This window comes from Lissotriton helveticus, chromosome 9 (genome assembly GCF_964261635.1).
Source record: "Lissotriton helveticus chromosome 9, aLisHel1.1, whole genome shotgun sequence".
NCBI lineage: Eukaryota > Metazoa > Chordata > Amphibia > Caudata > Salamandridae > Lissotriton > Lissotriton helveticus.
Window position 1 is genome coordinate 1,172,826,538 of NC_136070.1, and position 17,512 is coordinate 1,172,844,049.

General features: G+C 46.4%; 1 protein-coding gene across 1 annotated transcript in view; it reads left to right on the forward strand.

Annotated features, from left to right (window-relative positions):
• Positions 1-17,512, forward strand: part of LOC144783390 (inter-alpha-trypsin inhibitor heavy chain H3-like) — a 584,371-nt gene that overhangs the window by 311,233 nt on the left and 255,626 nt on the right. The window lies entirely within an intron of this gene.

Sequence of the window (17,512 nt, forward strand, 5' to 3'; positions counted from 1 at the left end):
GCATCTGAACCAAACACTCACACCCAGTCAAAAGATCTGGGTTTGATCCATCACCGTTCTTTAGCCCACGCTGCCACCCCAGTTCAGACATGGCTATATGCAAATCAGTCTGACCCTGTGCCTCATGCGAACAGTCCAGCCCGAACTGCCAAGCCATGCCTTCCCTGGACCGGAAACAAGCTTCTGAGGACCGGTTTTTGGCATTACAGCCGTCTTCAGCCCGGCTTGCTTGAATCCAGTGGCAAAGTGAGCAAGGGACTCACGTCTGAGCATACCCTGCCACATTTATGGCGGCCAAAGCGGTACAAAAGGGGGTGGTGATGGACGGAGCATCTGAACCAATCAAACACTCACACCCAGTCAAAAGATCTGGGTTTGATCCATCACCGTTCTTTAGCCCACTCTGCCACCCCAGTTCAGACATGGCTATATGCAAATCAGTCTGACCGTGTGCCTCATGGGAACAGTCCAGCCCGAACTGCAAAGCCATGCCTTCCCTGGACCGGAAACAAGCTTCCGAGGACCGGTTTCTGGCATTACAGCCGTCTTCAGCCCGGCTTTCTTGAATCAAGTGGCAAAGTGAGCAAGGGACTCACGTCCGAGCATACCCTGCCACACTTATGGCGGCCAAAGCGGTACAAAAGGGGGTGGTGATGGACGGAGCATCTGAACCAATCAAACACTCACACCCAGTCAAAAGATCTGGGTTTGATCCATCACCGTTCTTTAGCCCACTCTGCCACCCCAGTTCAGACATGGCTATATGCAAATCAGTCTGACCGTGTGCCTCATGGGAACAGTCCAGCCCGAACTGCAAAGCCATGCCTTCCCTGGACCGGAAACAAGCTTCCGAGGACCGGTTTCTGGCATTACAGCCGTCTTCAGCCCGGCTTTCTTGAATCCAGTGGCAAAGTGAGCAAGGGACTCACGTCCGAGCATACCCTGCCACACTTATGGCGGCCAAAGCGGTACAAAAGGGGGTGGTGATGGACGGAGCATCTGAACCAATCAAACACTCACACCCAGTCAAAAGATCTGGGTTTGATCCATCACCGTTCTTTAGCCCACTCTGCCACCCCAGTTCAGACATGGCTATATGCAAATCAGTCTCATCCTGTGCCTCATGGGAACAGTCCAGCCCGAACTGCCAAGCCATGCCTTCCCTGGACTGGAAACAAGCTTCCGAGGACAGGTTTCTGGCATTACAGCCGTCTTCAGCCCGGCTTGCTTGAATCCAGTGGCAAAGTGACCAAGGGACTCACGTCTGAGCATACCCTGCCACACTTATGGTGGCCAAAGCGGTACAAAAGGGGGTGGTGATGGACGGAGCATCTGAACCAATCAAACACTCACACCCAGTCAAAAGATCTGGGTTTGATCCATCACCATTCTTTAGCCCACTCTGCCACCCCAGTTCAGACATGTAATGCTAGAAACTGGTCCTCGGAAGCTTGTTTCCGGTCCAGGGAAGGCATTGCTTGGCAGTTCGGGCTGGACTGTGATGGATTAAACCCAGATCTTTTGACTAGGTGTGAGTGTTTGATTGGTTCAGATGCTCCGTCCATCACCACCCCCTTTTGTACCGTTGATTGCATACAAGCAGTCTTCATTATTCCAAGTCCTACTTTTCTTCTAAGATGGTAGTCCACTTCTTATCTGTCAGCTCCTTCCCCAGGTCTCTGGACCATTTCTCATGTAGTTCATAAGGGAGGTTCGTTTGTGCGCCCAGGTTCCCTGGTATAGTATTTTATGAGATGCGCCCTTCCCCCATTGAGTGCATAGCATGTATGAGGTAATGTGGCAGTGGTTCATTCCTATCTGGAACCCCATGTTTCCTCACATAGAGGAGTATGGAAACATGTTTCATAAACAGATTACTTGGGACCCTATTCTCCTGGGCGAAGTTCTCATGATCCATTAGGACACATTTGTTAAACAACCCCCCTAATGTGGTAACCCCCTCCTTAGACCAGCTGAGGATGTTCCATTTTGTAATCAGGCCAGGGGGCGTGGGGATTCCTAATAAAGGAGTGTGATTGGTATATGGGGAGCGCTAATGCAGTGCCTTTTTCCAGTAGTGAGTGCTTTAAACGTAGAAGCTTTGGGGCTGCTTGGGGAACCATGCTCTGGGGCAGTTGTAGGGTGTGTAGGGCTCCTCTGTTGATGGCTTGTGTTGTATACTGCAGCTCATGTAGGTTGCACCCGGCGAGCCAGTACGACACCCATTGAAGATGGTTTGCTTAACAGTAGGTGCAAAAGTCCGGCACACCCAATCCCCCTCTGTCTGCCTCCAGTTGCAGATTGGTGAGTGCCACCCATCTGCGGGCAGTATCTCAGATGAGGTCTGATACTATTATATCTAACTTTTTAAACAGGAAGGTAGGGATCAATATCGGCAAGTTTGTAAAGAAATATAACAGATGTGGGAGTACCACCATCTTAGAGATGGCTATACGGTCCATTCCAGAGAGCGGTACAGAGGTCCGGAAGATTGTCTGGGAGCGTAGCGCCCTTACTGCCCTGGTCAATTTGCCCTCTAATAGATCCTGCAAAGTCCTATACATTTGAATGCCTAGTTATTTGAATGTGTTTTTGGCTACTGAGAGAGAGAGCTGCCCGAACCGGATCATGTCTGGTTGTTCTCCAGGGAGAAAGAAGAACGCTTGGGATTTTGTTTCTTTTATGGCGAGGCCCGGGATATATTCAAAGTGTTGAAAAATGCTTGGCATCAGCTCTAGGTTGCCAGTCAGGTTGTGGGTGTATGCTATTCGGTCACCTACATATGCTGACAGCACATATGTAGTGTTTCCCATTTTAATTCCTGTTTGTCCTGCATTCTTCCACAGCCTGGTAGCTATAGATTCTAGGGCAAGTAGAAAGAGTAGTGGCAACAGGGGGCATACTTGGCGAGTCCCCATGCCCACCAGGTATGAGCGCGAAATGTGGTTTCCGGTGCAGACTTGTGCCACGGGGGCCATACACAGGAGCTTTGACCATTTGCAGGTATGCCGATGATATGCCAAACTTTTCCATGGTCTTTACCATGTACTCCAATTTGAGGGTGTCAAAGGCCTGTCTCAGGTTCAGAGAGATACATCCTGCATTCAGGCGTTCTATTGGAGTGGCCTCTATGATATTGTACAGGTTGTCTGATATTCAAAGATGTGCTGGCTGCAGGGACGAAGCTGCATTGGTCCGAGTGAATTAATTTTGGTAGGTAGATGAGTAGTCGGCGTGCCAGTATTCTGCTCCATATTCTACATTCTGTTGCAAGGAGCAACAGTGGGTGGTACCCGAGATGTCTGAGGGTGCTCGGCCTGGTTTGGGGAGGGACACCACCAAGGCCTGCATAGTAGAGAGTGGGAGGTTTCCCACGTCTAGAGCAGTTTGGTAAAGCTCTCTAAATGAGGAATCAGTTTGTCTGAGAATATGTTGAAAAACTCCATTGGCAGGCCATCTAGGCCTGAAGCCTTGTTGAATGGTGGTTCCTGGATGGCCTCTTTAATTTTAGCCCCGGTGATAGGGCCTGACAAGTCCTCCTGGGCTGCCTGTGTAAGTTGGGGACAGGTTAGGTCATCCAAAAAGACATCCGTGGACTTGTTCGCTATTCTTGTCAAGGTTTGGTATTGGACATCGTAGTACTCACATAATGCCTTGTTTATTTCTGCTGTGTGTTTGCAGTGTCTCCGCCAGGCATAGTTATTTTGTGTATTGAAGTTGGGGAGGGGAGCATTACGCAATAACCTTGCAAGGAGCAATCCTGACCTGTCTGCCTCAGCATGTTTTATCTGAATATAGGAGCTGTAGTCCATAACACAGAGATGCTCCAACAGGTCGCGTGCTGTATGTGTACCTCCTGCAGTGGTGCTATTTTAGATGTGTCACTGGCTGCTTCTTGCTCTAATTTGTTCCTGCTGTTTTCAACAGATTGAACATTTTAGTGTATTTCTTGTCTTGCCCCTGCGGTGGTACTGATAGCAGTGCCCCATATGACTGTTTTAAACGTGTTAACTATGGATACTCTCCGTGCACTGCGTTGTTTTTTTGATGATTTTTAAGGCGTATACCGTGCTCATGAGGAATACTCCCCGCTCGGGAGTATGTGACAATAACTCTAGACCGCACTGACACAAACTGTGTCAGTGTCTCCTATGGCACTGGTAGGTGATTGCTAGAAACACCAGCTGATTCTTGTAGAATGAAGTTTTCAAACAAAGGTTGTCGATATGCTTCTCGATTTTGCAAGTATTTTATTCATACTCATGACATCAGTTCAATGCAATTACTCAATTGTATTTTATAGTTATCCATCGAGTATCATAACTATTCGACTGATTGAATTTTCATATATCCAACACAATTATGTCTTCCAATGCATTTCGTCCGACTGACCTTCATCGGGGAAGTCTGTGAAACAAATGATGTAACCATCACTATTTTGTGCAACATTAAATGATTAACGTGTTACAATTATCAACTCTATGCGGTATAACATCGGTGCGTTAAATGAACATCAACAAGTTAAATAAAAACAAGTTAAATAAAAGATCACTTGTGCAATCACCAACATTGTTTATCCAACTCCTAACACTATCCTTCACTTTGTATGCCATAATGTGTCATATGTCCAACCTTATCTGGTATCTATAGCAGTCGTCCGAAATGCATTGGAAGACATAATTGTGTTGGATATATGAAAATGCAATCAGTCGAATAGTTATGATACTCGATGGATAACTATAAAATACAATTGAGTAATTGCATTGAACTGATGTCATGAGTATGAATAAAATACTTGCAAAATCGAGAAGCATATCGACAACCTTTGTTTGAAAACTTCATTCTACAAGAATCAGCTGGTGTTTCCAGCAATCACCTACCAGTGCCATACCAGTGCGGTCTAGTGTTTTAAACGTGTCCCATTCTATGAGGCGCGCTGACGTTGAGTTAGTGTTCTACGTAAAGTAATTGGTGACCACAGATGCCATACTATCCCGAAAGACAGGATCTTCCAGCAATTGGGGCAAAAGTTTCCAGGTGGGGACCGGTGTGGAAACCCTGCACCATGTAAGGGTGATCTCTAACAGGTTGTGATCTGTGAAGGTCTTCCCCAGGTAAGTGTTGTGAGTCACTTGTGTAGTGAGGGAGAGAGAGCAGAGTATTTTATCTATCCACGGGTGGAGTTGGTGGGTCGGGGAGTAGAAGGAGTATTCTCGACTGTTTGGGTTCTTTAAATGCCACACGTCTCCCAGTGCCCAGCCTCCGGACCATCTGTGCAGTGCCTCCAATTGTCCAATGGACCCTGCTTCCTGAATTGGGAGGTGAGGGCTCCATTTGGGTGTCCAGTATGTCATTGTAATCTCCTCCCAGTAGTCATGAGTAGCCCTCCCAGTCTGCTAATGTTGTGTTGAGTCTTGTGAGAAATGTATCTTGCTCAAAGTTCAGGCATATAGGGTGCCTATTATTATGTGTGTGCCATCTAGCGAGCCATGAACCAGGATATATCTGACCTTAGGATCTATACGCTGCTCCAGTGCCTCAAACGGGACCCCAAGCCTGATCCATATTGTCGCTCCTCTAGCAAAGGCTGAGTATGATGTGGTGAACACTTGTCCTCTCTATTTTTTGCAGCATTTTGCTGCTTTGGAATCAGTAAAGTCGGACTACTGCAGAAATATTACCTGTGCCCTATTCCTATTTACTTGTGCATGTATTCTGTGGTGTTTATGAATGAGTCCAGCCCTAGGTTATTTTGTTATCCGTGCCCAGCATGTGCTGGTGGTTCAGTGCGTGTTTCCTAAGCCTGCCTTATGTAGCGAGGTAAGCAGTATGCGTTGTGTGATGAGGGTACGCCAGTGATCCCAAAAACCCCTGTAACATTCAACACTAGGTCCAGCTCTGGAACTATGCTGGTCCAAACTAAGAACACAACTGTGCTAATGTTTACCAAAGTCTGGTTTGCTTTCGCAGTGAGGGGGGTGTTTCTTGTGCTGTGCATGGTGGGATAGGCAATGTGTCAGTCCCTTAGTACCCACATCATGTTAAATTGTTGCCGTTTGACTGAAGCTGGGGGAAATACATGCGCCACTGCTGGCGGTTACCTCCTTTGTCCCTATTATGTACAGTTCAGACAAGTCAGGGCACCACGGCCAGGCTCCTTTTCAGTCCAAGAAGTCGTCAGCTGTTTGGGGGGTCACGGTGTGGGACAAGGCTCAATTCTCAGTCTGAATGCATAGTGTTTTCTTCTGACGATTCCGCCGTGGAAGGGGGGATTGCAATCCCTGAACGTGGCTGCCGCAACAAGGGCCAGTTCCCTTCCTTTTAGGGCATACTCCGGTGTGGGGCTCTTCGCATGGGACTTAAAGCACGTTTTGGTGCGGCTTGACCTTCTACCTGTTGCGCTTTTGAGACTCAGGTGTGCTCTTTGCGACGAGTTCGCAGATGTTGTTGAGGGGGCGTGACTTCCAACCATTCATCCCCCTCTTCTGGGCTATTAGAAATGTACGTCTTTTGATCAAGGATGACCTTTAGACTGGCAGGGAACAACTGGGCATACTTGAGGTCCAGGGCTCTAAGTTTCTTTTTGGTTGCTTTTTTTGCATTGAACAAGGATTATATAGTCTGGAAATAGCAAGATCCGTTGATTTTCATATTGGATTTGAGATCTTTCCCTGGCCAGCTGTAGTAAAGTGTCTCAGGCACTTTAGTTTAGTATACAGGCGATCATGGGGTGCGCCTCCCCGTGGGAATCCTGTGGGCCCACTCCACACAGCAAGGCCCTCGGGGCCACATGCTCACAAATAAAAAAAATAATAATTATATTTGTAAAGCGCCTGGTTACACTGAGGCCAGTGTGTCCCCGTGCTACGGAGCAAAAGACAACAACAATCAACAGTCAGCTCAACAGATCAAATTCAGATTAGGAGGCAGGAAACAGATGCGTTTTAAGACCCTTCCGGAAGGTAGATTCAGAGCACTCTAGCCGGAGTGCCTGAGGGAGCGAGTTCCACAGCTGAGCTGCCAGATAACGAGCGGTCGCCCATTCTTGCTCTCCGGATTTTAGGAACATACACCTTCCCTTTCCCACTTGACCTTAAAAGTCTAGACGGAAGATAGGGGGTTAAGAAATCATGCAGGTACCTTGGCCCCTTTCTCTGTAAAATCCGATGGCTCACGCACAATGCCTTGAACTTTACTCTTTCCCTGATGGGGAGCCAATGTAGAGAGACCAGCGCACCAGTGGCAGAGGCCCTTTTCAGGAGCATAAGAACTAGCCTTGCTGCTGCATTTTGAATGCACTGCAAACGTTGCAAACATTTAACATTTGCGCCCAGGTACAGCAGGTTGCCGTAATCTAGGCGTGAGGTTACCAAAGCATGCACAAGGATTTTTCTGGATGACGTGGGTAGGGTGTCCAAGGTTTTCCGTAGTCCCCTCAGAATATCAAAACAGGCGCCTGCCACCCACCTGGTGTGGTAGTCGAAGGACAACTTATTGTCCACCCAAATCCCAAGATTCCTAGCTTACTCACACGGGGTAGGAGTGGGGCCGAGTGACTGCGGCCACCATGCCGAGGACCATACTGATGGAGCCTTCCCTATTACCACTACCTCGGTCTTGCTGCCATTCAGTTGTAGGCAATTATTTGCCATCCAAACAGCTAAAGGCTCATAGGGCGGGTGGCATGATATTTAAAATGTAGGACGTGTACTTAAGGTTTACATGTCCTGTCAGCAAAAAATTCCTAAAGTTATTTTTAACTGCTTTAAGGCTATTTTCCCATAGAATACCACGGAGTTACCTAATTACACTCAATGAGTAATACATTTAGATTGGGAATTGTAATTTAAATTATTTTTTTAAGGTAAACATGGATTTTACTATTCTGAAATTGACATTTTTAGAAAGTTGTCATATTTCTGCCTAAACCAACTGTGCTTTCTGCCTGTGTCCAGAAGTCACATGAGTTTGAATTGCTCTCCTCAGCAGTGTTGTGTATTTCTTACAGACAGGGGGAATAAAGGGGCCTGGGTATAGAGGCAGTGGGCTGTCCTGACAGGATGGCTGATGACGAGCAGGTCCTGCCCTGATTACACTTAAAGGGGCCCTGCCTGCAACACACAGAAAGGAATTGACACCAGGCCTCACCTTGCTTTTGTCACCCCGGACAGTCTAGATCCAAACTCGGGAAGGGGAAGAACTGACCTGAACCGGTTTTGAGAGTAGGCCACTAATTTCCCCCCTACAATGCCTGACACTAGGTATAAATGTGTATATGTAACAAGGACCCCCTGTATTCAAAAAGAATAAGATTCCTAGACCAGGGATAAACAATGCTTGAGAAATAACAATCTAGGCAATCATAGAGAACATAGATCAATGTCAATATTAAACAAGGAAATTAAGCTACAACAGTGAAGTAAAATTCAGTATTTTATTGGGAATTAAGCAAAGAATCACATTTCAAGACTTGAGAAAAGGTTCTAACTAAAAAATTCTACATTTAGAGAATTGACATAATAATAAAAACATTTTATGTATTAAAACATTTATTTTGGTAAACAACAAGTAAGGGGAAAATGAGTGGCAAGTTGGTGCTCTACGCGCGTTTCGGCGACCAGCGCCTTCTTCTGGAGCAGCCACGAATGATTATGATCGGAGTTTTTTTGGATGTGTTGAATAAGTTGTTTTGATAAGGGGATCTTTGATTAAAGAAAACTTTTTTCTTTTTGCACTTACATGAGGTGCTTCAGTCTTGGCGGCAGGACAGCGACTTCTCACGATCAACGCGGTGATGGAAATGACCATGGCGTTGATCGTGAGAAGTCGCTGTCCTGCCGCCGGAAATTTGGAGCCCTGTTATATCTTTTTGGACAGGGAGTTATTTTAATCAATAAATACCATTACCTCGCCAAGACTGAAGCACCTCATGTAAGTGCAAAAAGAAAAAAGTTTTCTTTAATCAAAGATCCCCATATCAGGAGGATACATCATTTTCACGTCTTGTCAAGATATCCTTATCTGACTCCAACAATTTAAAGGTTCCGGACGGCAGAAGTAACCTCACTTCTTTTTAGTTTATCAGTACAAACCCTCAAAATAAAGAATATCGATGTGGGTTCAGTTTTATCAAAACAACTTATTCAACACATCCAAAAAAACTCTGATCATAATCATTCGTGGCTGCTCCAGAAGAAGGCGCTGGTCGCCGAAACGCGCGTAGAGCACCAACTTGCCACTCATTTTCCCCTTACTTGTTGTTTACCAAAATAAATGTTTTAATACATAAAATGTTTTTATTATTATGTCAATTCTCTAAATGTAGAATTTTTTAATTAGAACCTTTTCTCAAGTCTTGAAATGTGATTCTTTGCTTAATTCCCAATAAAATACTGAATTTTACTTCACTGTTGTAGCTTAATTTCCTTGTTTAATATTGACATTGATCTATGTTCTCTATGATTGCCTAGATTGTTATTTCTCAAGCACTAGGTATAAATGTGGCACCTTCTGAATCTCTAATCAGAATATCACAGGACCTGGGAAAGATTTATGAGAAGAAATGCCCAGCTATCAGAAGAAGGAAGATTGGACCTGCTTTTCTTGAAACCACTCCAAAGGTCTGTTATCTGACCTCATGTTTGAGTTGCAGAGACACTACAAGCTTCCAGAGGTTTATCCTCAACTGTCTGGCTGATCTGCAAAAACTGGACCTTCCTGAGCCCTGCTGCTGACCTTTTCTGGAGTGTGTCCTGATCCTCAAGAAGTGCTCCTACATCTTGGGCCTTTAACAGGCACAGGCGTATACTCCTCCTGATCTCCAGGTGAAAATCAAAAAGTTTTAAGCTACTTACAACAGAGCAGACTGTTTGTGTAAAACAATGACTGTCTACAACACCCTCTAATGCAAATCTCCAGTGACGACTGCTGTTTGCAATCCCCGACAACTACCAAGACAGACCTCCAGTTCCTCTCGCCACAACAGTGACCGTCCTCGACACATGACTGGCTTCACCCACCGACAATAATTTCCTTGCAGCCACTGACAATGCGAAAATGCACCTGCAACTCCTGGCGTGGTCCTGAGAAGGTGAACTTTGCACCAGGACGTCCTGGTACCTGTATCTGACCCACATTCTATCACAGTCGGCTGAAACTTGTGGCTTGGACCTCGTCCAGTGCAACCAGATCACCGCAGTTTGTGCTTTGTGCATCCTGGTGCTATTTTTACCAAGAAATTGAAAAATCATAACTGAGGTTCTGCTGATTTGATTTTTTTCATTTTATATAATTTTATTCATTAGAATGTAACCCTATTTTTCTAAATTGGTTCTGGATGTTTCTAATGTTGTGCGTTACCTTTATTAATGTTTGAGTGCTACATAAATATCTTACACAGTGCCTCTATGTTAGGCCTGCCTGCTTCCATCCCAAGCAACCAGATGGTTAAGCACATGTTTATTTTGCAACTTTTGTGATTCATCCTGACAAGGATTGTGTTTATTAATAATCCAGTTTCTTGCATTGGTGTTCAGTTCTTGGAGGCAGGATACAGAGTTGGAGGCAGCATCCGACCGGGCCTGGGTCAGAGAGACCACCAGCTGAGTGTCATCTGCATAGCACAAGGCATTAATCCCAAAAGTATCTGAGATCTTAGCCAGAGGGGCAACGTAAAGATTGAACATTGTAGGGCTCAAAATAGAGCCCTGCGGCACGCCCTGTGTCAGCTTGATGCTCCTAGAGTAGTGGCTACCCTGCATGACTTGGAAGCTGGGCCCAGATAGGAAGGATTCCAGACACTTTAATGCTCTACCACCTACACCCCCGCTCTCTAAATCATGCAGCAAGGTATGGTGGGTGACAGTGTCGAAAGTGGCACTTAAATCTAGAAGAATTAAGGCCGCTGTCTGCCCCTCGTCCACAAGCTTCCGAATGGTCTCGGTGGAGTAGAGTAGGGGCGATTCAGTAGAATGAAGAGCTCGAAAGCCAGATTCGGAGGGATGGAGAAGGTTAATATTCGCAATATGTGCGGTAAGTTGGGTGTTCACAATCTTTTCTGCCACCTTGGCAAAGTATGGGAGCAGAGAAATGGGACGCAAATTATCCAGCTGATCGATACTAATATGATGCTTCTTCTGTAAAGGAAGAACCACAGCCTCCTTCCACATTTCCGGGACCACTCCTGAGATAAAAGACAGCTCCACAAGTAGTCTAATATAAGGCTTAAGTACGTCAATACTACCTCTGAGCAGCCTAGGGGTGGCTGGGTCCCTGGGAGAGCCTGATTTGATGCTAATGGCAATCTTTTTGAGAGTATCCTGGGTGGGCACAATCCATTCAAACAAACCCTGTGCTTCGGAGGCATCAATGGATTCCTTTTCCCCTCTTATTCCAGCACGTGCAGAGACAGGGAAAGAGGAGCAGATCTTCTCGACCTTCTCTGCAAAGTACTCAGCCACTCGATGGCATGCCTCATCAGAGCTAACAATAGGCACTGCGATGGATGCCAAGGAGGAGATTTCCTTAAAGATCTTAAACAGCTCTTTATTAGAATTTTCCGCAGTTTGAATCCTACCATTAAAATAAGCTGACTTTGCCTTCCTAATGAGCAAATGGTATATCTAGACTAGTTTTATATTCTGCTTCCAGATGGACTTTAGATAGAAATTTTTTCACCAGCGCCTCTCTAGGTGTTTGCAGGAAGATTTAGCGGTTCGTAGCTCTTCTCTAAACCAAGGTGCAGATTTACCTCTGTTAATAGATGTTTTGATAATCCAAAGTGCGGTACAATCCAAAGCGTCAATTATACGGCTCTCAAGATCTTTACACACCCCATTTGCATCATGACCAAAGGGGGGACCTCTTTTTAGAAAGGCCAGATCAAAAGCTCCCTGTGAAAAACCCGCCCACCTCCTTCTTTTTTGACTGGGCTTAACTTTTTCCTGTGTTTTAGACTGGGACAATGTTATTCTATATGTGATCAGAAAATGATCTGACCACAACACCGGAAGCGGAGGCTCTAATTCCAGCGCATCCCAGTTGGCAAAGATAGGGTCAAGTAGATGACCCAACTTATGGGTAGGTAGTACAGATTTAAAAATAAGTTGCAGTACTTCCAATACCTGGCGCAGCTCTTGTGCCCCCGGGCTAAATGCATCGTCAAAATGCAAATTTATATCGCCTAGCACCAATAATTTTTCATACCGCAGGGCTGGATGGACAAGATAGTCTATGAGGCTAGGTGTAAACCTTGAGTGATGTTCCGGGGGTCTGTAAACCAAAAGCCCCTTCACAACATGGTTAGTGGCAGTTCAGATAGTAAAAAAACCTGCCTCACCATCAGCTATGTCAGCTGGTGTGAGAGAGCATTAAATGTCATGCTTGTAAATGATTGCGATGCCCCCTCCCCTCCCAGACTGTCTATCGACTCTCATTATCCCATAACCTTTTGGGACTGCCTCCAGGATTTCAGGCGCAGTAATCCCAAAAACCCCAGAGTCAGTGTCCAGCCATGTCTCCGTGAGGAACATGGCATCTATTTTACCTGCCGATAGTAGGTCACATAACTCAAATCTATGCTTCCTCAAGGATCTACAGTTAATTAAGGATAGCCTAAGTGAGAGACCTCCCTCCCCCATTTCTGTTTGTGCAACCGCCCCGAACGAATAGTGGCTGCATTGCCAGCTCTCACTGTCCACCCTAATACTGTGTTTGCATTTACCCATCAGGCTAGGACAAAGGGCCCGAAGCCTCCGGGGACTATAGTGCTGCCTTTATTTAAAACCAGCAGAGGTTCTGGCCCCTAGCCCCGGTCGGCCGTGGACGGGCGCAGACGGGCTTGCCATTGTTCCATGAAACTGGTGTTGTTGGGGCCCTCACAGAGTTCTGGAAGACCCATGGTCGGAATGTTGATCCTCCTTGTTCGCCCCTCGGCATCTTTGACGCTGTCCTGGAGCCTAGACACTTGCCGCTGCATCTGTGTTATTTGTTCCGTATGTGCTTTATTTTGTGGCAGTAGCTCTGTCAAGGTTGATTTGTTGCCCTTTACTGTAGTTGCTAATTTGCTGTGATCCACTTTTAGGAGGGTAAAGCCGATGGTCAGTGAGCCAATTTATTGTTCTATTGCTTTTTGTAAGTCTCTGACCTCCTATAGGATTAAGTCCAGCTTATCCAGGGCTGACTCCATATTTGTAGGTGGGATGCAGCCTAGTCGAGCGGCTTGGGTGTTGTTGTCTGCTTCTTCTTGCTGCTGCGTATTTGTGGTGGTTGCCTCTGTCAACTTTCCTTTGGGGCTCCCCATGGTGCGACAATATCCGGTTCTGTTTAACTAACAGGCTCTGTTAGGCTTTCAGGGTAGCTGTGACATCCTGTGCACGGTCTCTTGTTTCAGCGCTCGGTCGTACTCCTTGTCACTCCAGTATTTCTGGGGGTTACTGCACCAGGAACCCCGTCACGTGTACCTGCCCTTCTAGCACATGCGATGTAGGGGGACTGCAAGATTTACTTATAGTCTTGTCTCCACTGATGCACTGGGGTGCAGCTCCGGTTCCCGGTCACACTGTGAGCATATGGCCCATTGGTGTGCATAGGTCTGCACTCCGTCCGCCTCTTTACACCTGAATACAGCACATCACTGCTTTAGTTGAGGTTTCTGGGTTTGATGTCTCTAGGACGCTCCAGTGCAGGGCTACGATTGTGATTGGATAAGCAGCAGCTGCCGCTACTTCCTGCCAGCTGGCACACTGTGTGGATTGTGCCCTACCACCCAGCAGGATCCGGTGTAAGCCAGGGGGTCAACTTATGTCGTCGGTTCACGCAAGCTAATTATGGCTCAGTTGCAGGCCTCCGTACGCTGCAGCCGTACCTCTTGCCTGCTGCTCTCAGGAGGCACCCATCTGGTTTGCTTTGTAGGCCACAGTGTGGGATCTATGCTTTGGGATCTAGTCTCAGTCCAGGTCCTGCTCATGTCCGGGCCGTGGGGCTCAGGATGGGTTTGAGCTGGCTCGCCGCACCTCTGGGTATCACCCTCAGTCCTAGATCCTCTGGCGGTTGTGGTGATTCTCGGCAGGGTGGGTATGCTTACAGCCTAGGCTGATGCTCTCCTCCACCACCCCAATAGTGCTCCGCGCTCAGTGGCACCTCTCGGGGCCTTCTTGGGGTGCTAGGGTGTTGATCCGCAGAGTGAGGCTCTGGCACCAGGAGACCGCCTCGGTTCAGGCCTCACTCCAGTTGGGGACCTAGGCTGCACTGCGGGTGGAGCGCATCAGCCGTCCCCCTGTTCCACCAGACTCACTGCACCTCAGGTTAGCTCCCCTTGTCCAGGGTCATCAAATGGCTCCTCCCAGTAAGTCTGCAAGTGGGCCAGACCACGATCCGTCGGGTCCGACCCACGGCAGATGATGGTCTGTCTCCCAGGCTAGGCCTAGTCAGGGCCAGGAAGATGCCCCAACCTCACAGTCTGCAGCCACAGTCTTTAGTTGGAGCATAGGGTACTCGCCAGATAGGTAGGATCCCGTGGTGCTGCAGCGCAGGGCAGGAGGGAAGCAGGATGCAGGTTTGCTCCGACGGGGGAATTTGGGGGCCTCCACTGGTCTGGCACCCCACCTCGACTCCCAAACCTCGGGGAAGACTAACGGCCATGCATCCCGGCATTGAAGGTGGCAGCAGAAATCATCCTCTATCCTCGCCAGTGGCGTTGTACTGCTCCAGGGCGGCACTGTCAGACCACCCCTGAGCACGTCCGCTCCAGTGCGTGTGCAGCACCTGACCTAGGCTTTTCCTCAGTATATGCCGGTGATTGATAGGACACTATGGTTGGTCAAATGACCGTTCAATGCCCCTTTTGTACTGCTACAGTATTGTGTTAGTGGATGGCCCCCAGCTTCGCTTAGTATCTCAGGATTTCTGGTCTGGGCACGGAGCTTGGCTAAGTTGTGACTGCCATGTTCGGCAGTTAGCCACGCACCCCCAACACTAATTTGTCCAATGGCACTTAAATAATCAGTGTATTTCCTAAAAAGCTCATTATACTTATACTATCCACCTCAAAAACAAGAAAGGGTAAATTAGCTGTGTCTGAATTTTAACATTGTGACCTGTCGTAGTATTTCAGTAACCATCTATGCTATCTAGTAGTCACATAATAAACCAAGCTTTGTCTCATCTCCTGCTCTACTCTTTCTCAAAAGTATATTTACTTCTGCAATAAGTGAGGCTGAATGGATAAATATGCTGTTGCACTTTGTACTCGTAGGAAAAAAATTTTTTACTTTGGAAATGTTTTATAAAATCTTTCTGAACTGGCTGAGAAAGTAGATCTAAGGGCCACAATTATCATTAGTTCAAATATCGATAACCTTTTTGCCATCCTCTATGAATCGCAATGAGGTAATCATTATTTGAATGTACAATCAATCAATCACATGTTTGTTAAGTGCGACTACTCACCTGTAAGGGTCTCAAGGCGCTGGGGGGCAGTGGGGGGGCTGGGGGTTCAGGTTCCAGTCCATCAAGGAGGGGGTCTGTTGAAGAACCAAGGGGCATATTATCAAGGGATTTATCTCCGCTTTTTTGGCTTTAAAAGCCAAGAAAGCGGAGATCAAATTATCTCCCTATCAGCAACAGGGTGCTAACTCGCAAATTCGCATGTTAGCACCCTTTTTCTCTACGTTTCCCCTTGCATCTCTAATGAGATGCAAAGGGGGCGTTCCAGAGAAAAATAATAGGAGAAATGTTGTTAAGCGACATTTCTCCTATTATCTAGGATTTTGCTAACCCTGTTAGTGATAAAAAAAAAGCAGTGCTAACCGCGGTTAGCACTGCTTTTTTTACACCGAGGGGCATATTACCAACAACTAGCGATAATTTTTGTCTCTAACTTGTTTAGAGACAAAAATTATCGCCGCACATCGGCGATTTTTATCGCAGATAAACCTTGCTATTAGCAAGGTTTATCGCAAATGCGATAAAAAACGGCCGCAATGCATGAATATCGCTGAAAAGTCAGCGATATTCATGCATTATCGAGCAAATGCTCTTAGCCATGTTATCCACCTCCCATTGGATAACATGGTGAAGAACTTCTCAGGGCAGGTGTTAGCTTTTGGAGATATTCGCGCTTAGCGCGAATATCTCCAAAAGTTGGTAATAGGAGATAGCGATGTTAGCGACTGTTTCCAGTCGCTAACATCTTGGCACGCCCACTTTGCATGTCATTAGTGATAAATATCACTGACATGCAAAGCGGGGCCCAAGATGGTCGCTATCTCCTATTAGCTGTCACTAACTGGTGTTAGCGACAGCTTGGTAATAGGGAGATAATTTGATCTCCGCTTTCTTGGCTTTTAAAGCCAAAAAAGCGGAGATAAACCCCCTTGTTAATATGCCCCCTGGTATTTTCCTGACTTAGCCATGATATTCTATGGAAGGTGGATATCATGGCTAAGTTTGTGAGCCCCCATCATCAAGCTAACACCAAACTTCGAGAGATTATCGTTGGTTTTCCAGCGATAATCTCTCATTTGGCAGTTAGCGTGAGGATTTTTATCACTTCTGAGATAAACCTTGCTAATAGCAAGTTATCTCTGCGATAATTTCTTGCGATGCTTAGCGTTAAAAAATTTGTTGCTAAGCATCGTTAGCGTTAAATATCGCTAATCGTTGGTAATATGCCCCCAAGTTTTGAGTTTTCCCGTGAAGATGGGGAGTGATGTTGTCTGTCTGAGGTGGAGCAGTAGGGCGTTCCAGGATCTGGCCGCAAGGTAGGAGAAAGATCGGCCAACCGATCTTGTCTTTCTGGTGCGGGGGACTACGGCGTAGAGAGAGCTGGGCTTATCGTAGGGTCCTATGGGAGCATGAGTTTAATTTAGCATTTCCTAATGGATCACAAATTGACCTACCTCATTAACATTAATGAGGTAGGTCACAATTTGTGACCCGTGAGGGATCGCTACAATCACAGGGATGGTAGCCTGCTGGGGTAAACAGCTCACCATGTCTGTGATTGCTTTTAAATAAAGCAATTTTTTTTAATGTAGCCCGTTTTTCTTATAGAAAAACAGGCTGACTTTTAAAAACAAAAATGAAAAGTTTTCTTTTCATTTTTCAAGGGTAGGCAAGTGATCCGGGGGACCTCTATTTGCAGTAAAAAACATTTTTACGAAAATTCACAAAGAAGAAGAGGTCCCCGCAAATTGAGCAGTTTGCAACCATTAAAAAGCATGACACATGTGGCCTTAAGCTCGGAAAGTCAGTCTCCAAAATGCCTGAAAGTAGATCACACGTGCTTGGGACTTGGACTTATTGCTGATTCTGTATCAAAATGATCAGAATTGCACCACTATATGAGTCCTCCTCATCTATGGTTTCCGATTGTTGAGCACCATTCACTGGGCACTGGTATTTTGCGAAGTCAAGCGGAAATGCTTCTCAATGGCTCATAACATTGATCTGGTAAGAACAGACATTTCGGAAGTGTTGTACATTATTAAATTGAAGCATCCTCTCTAAATTT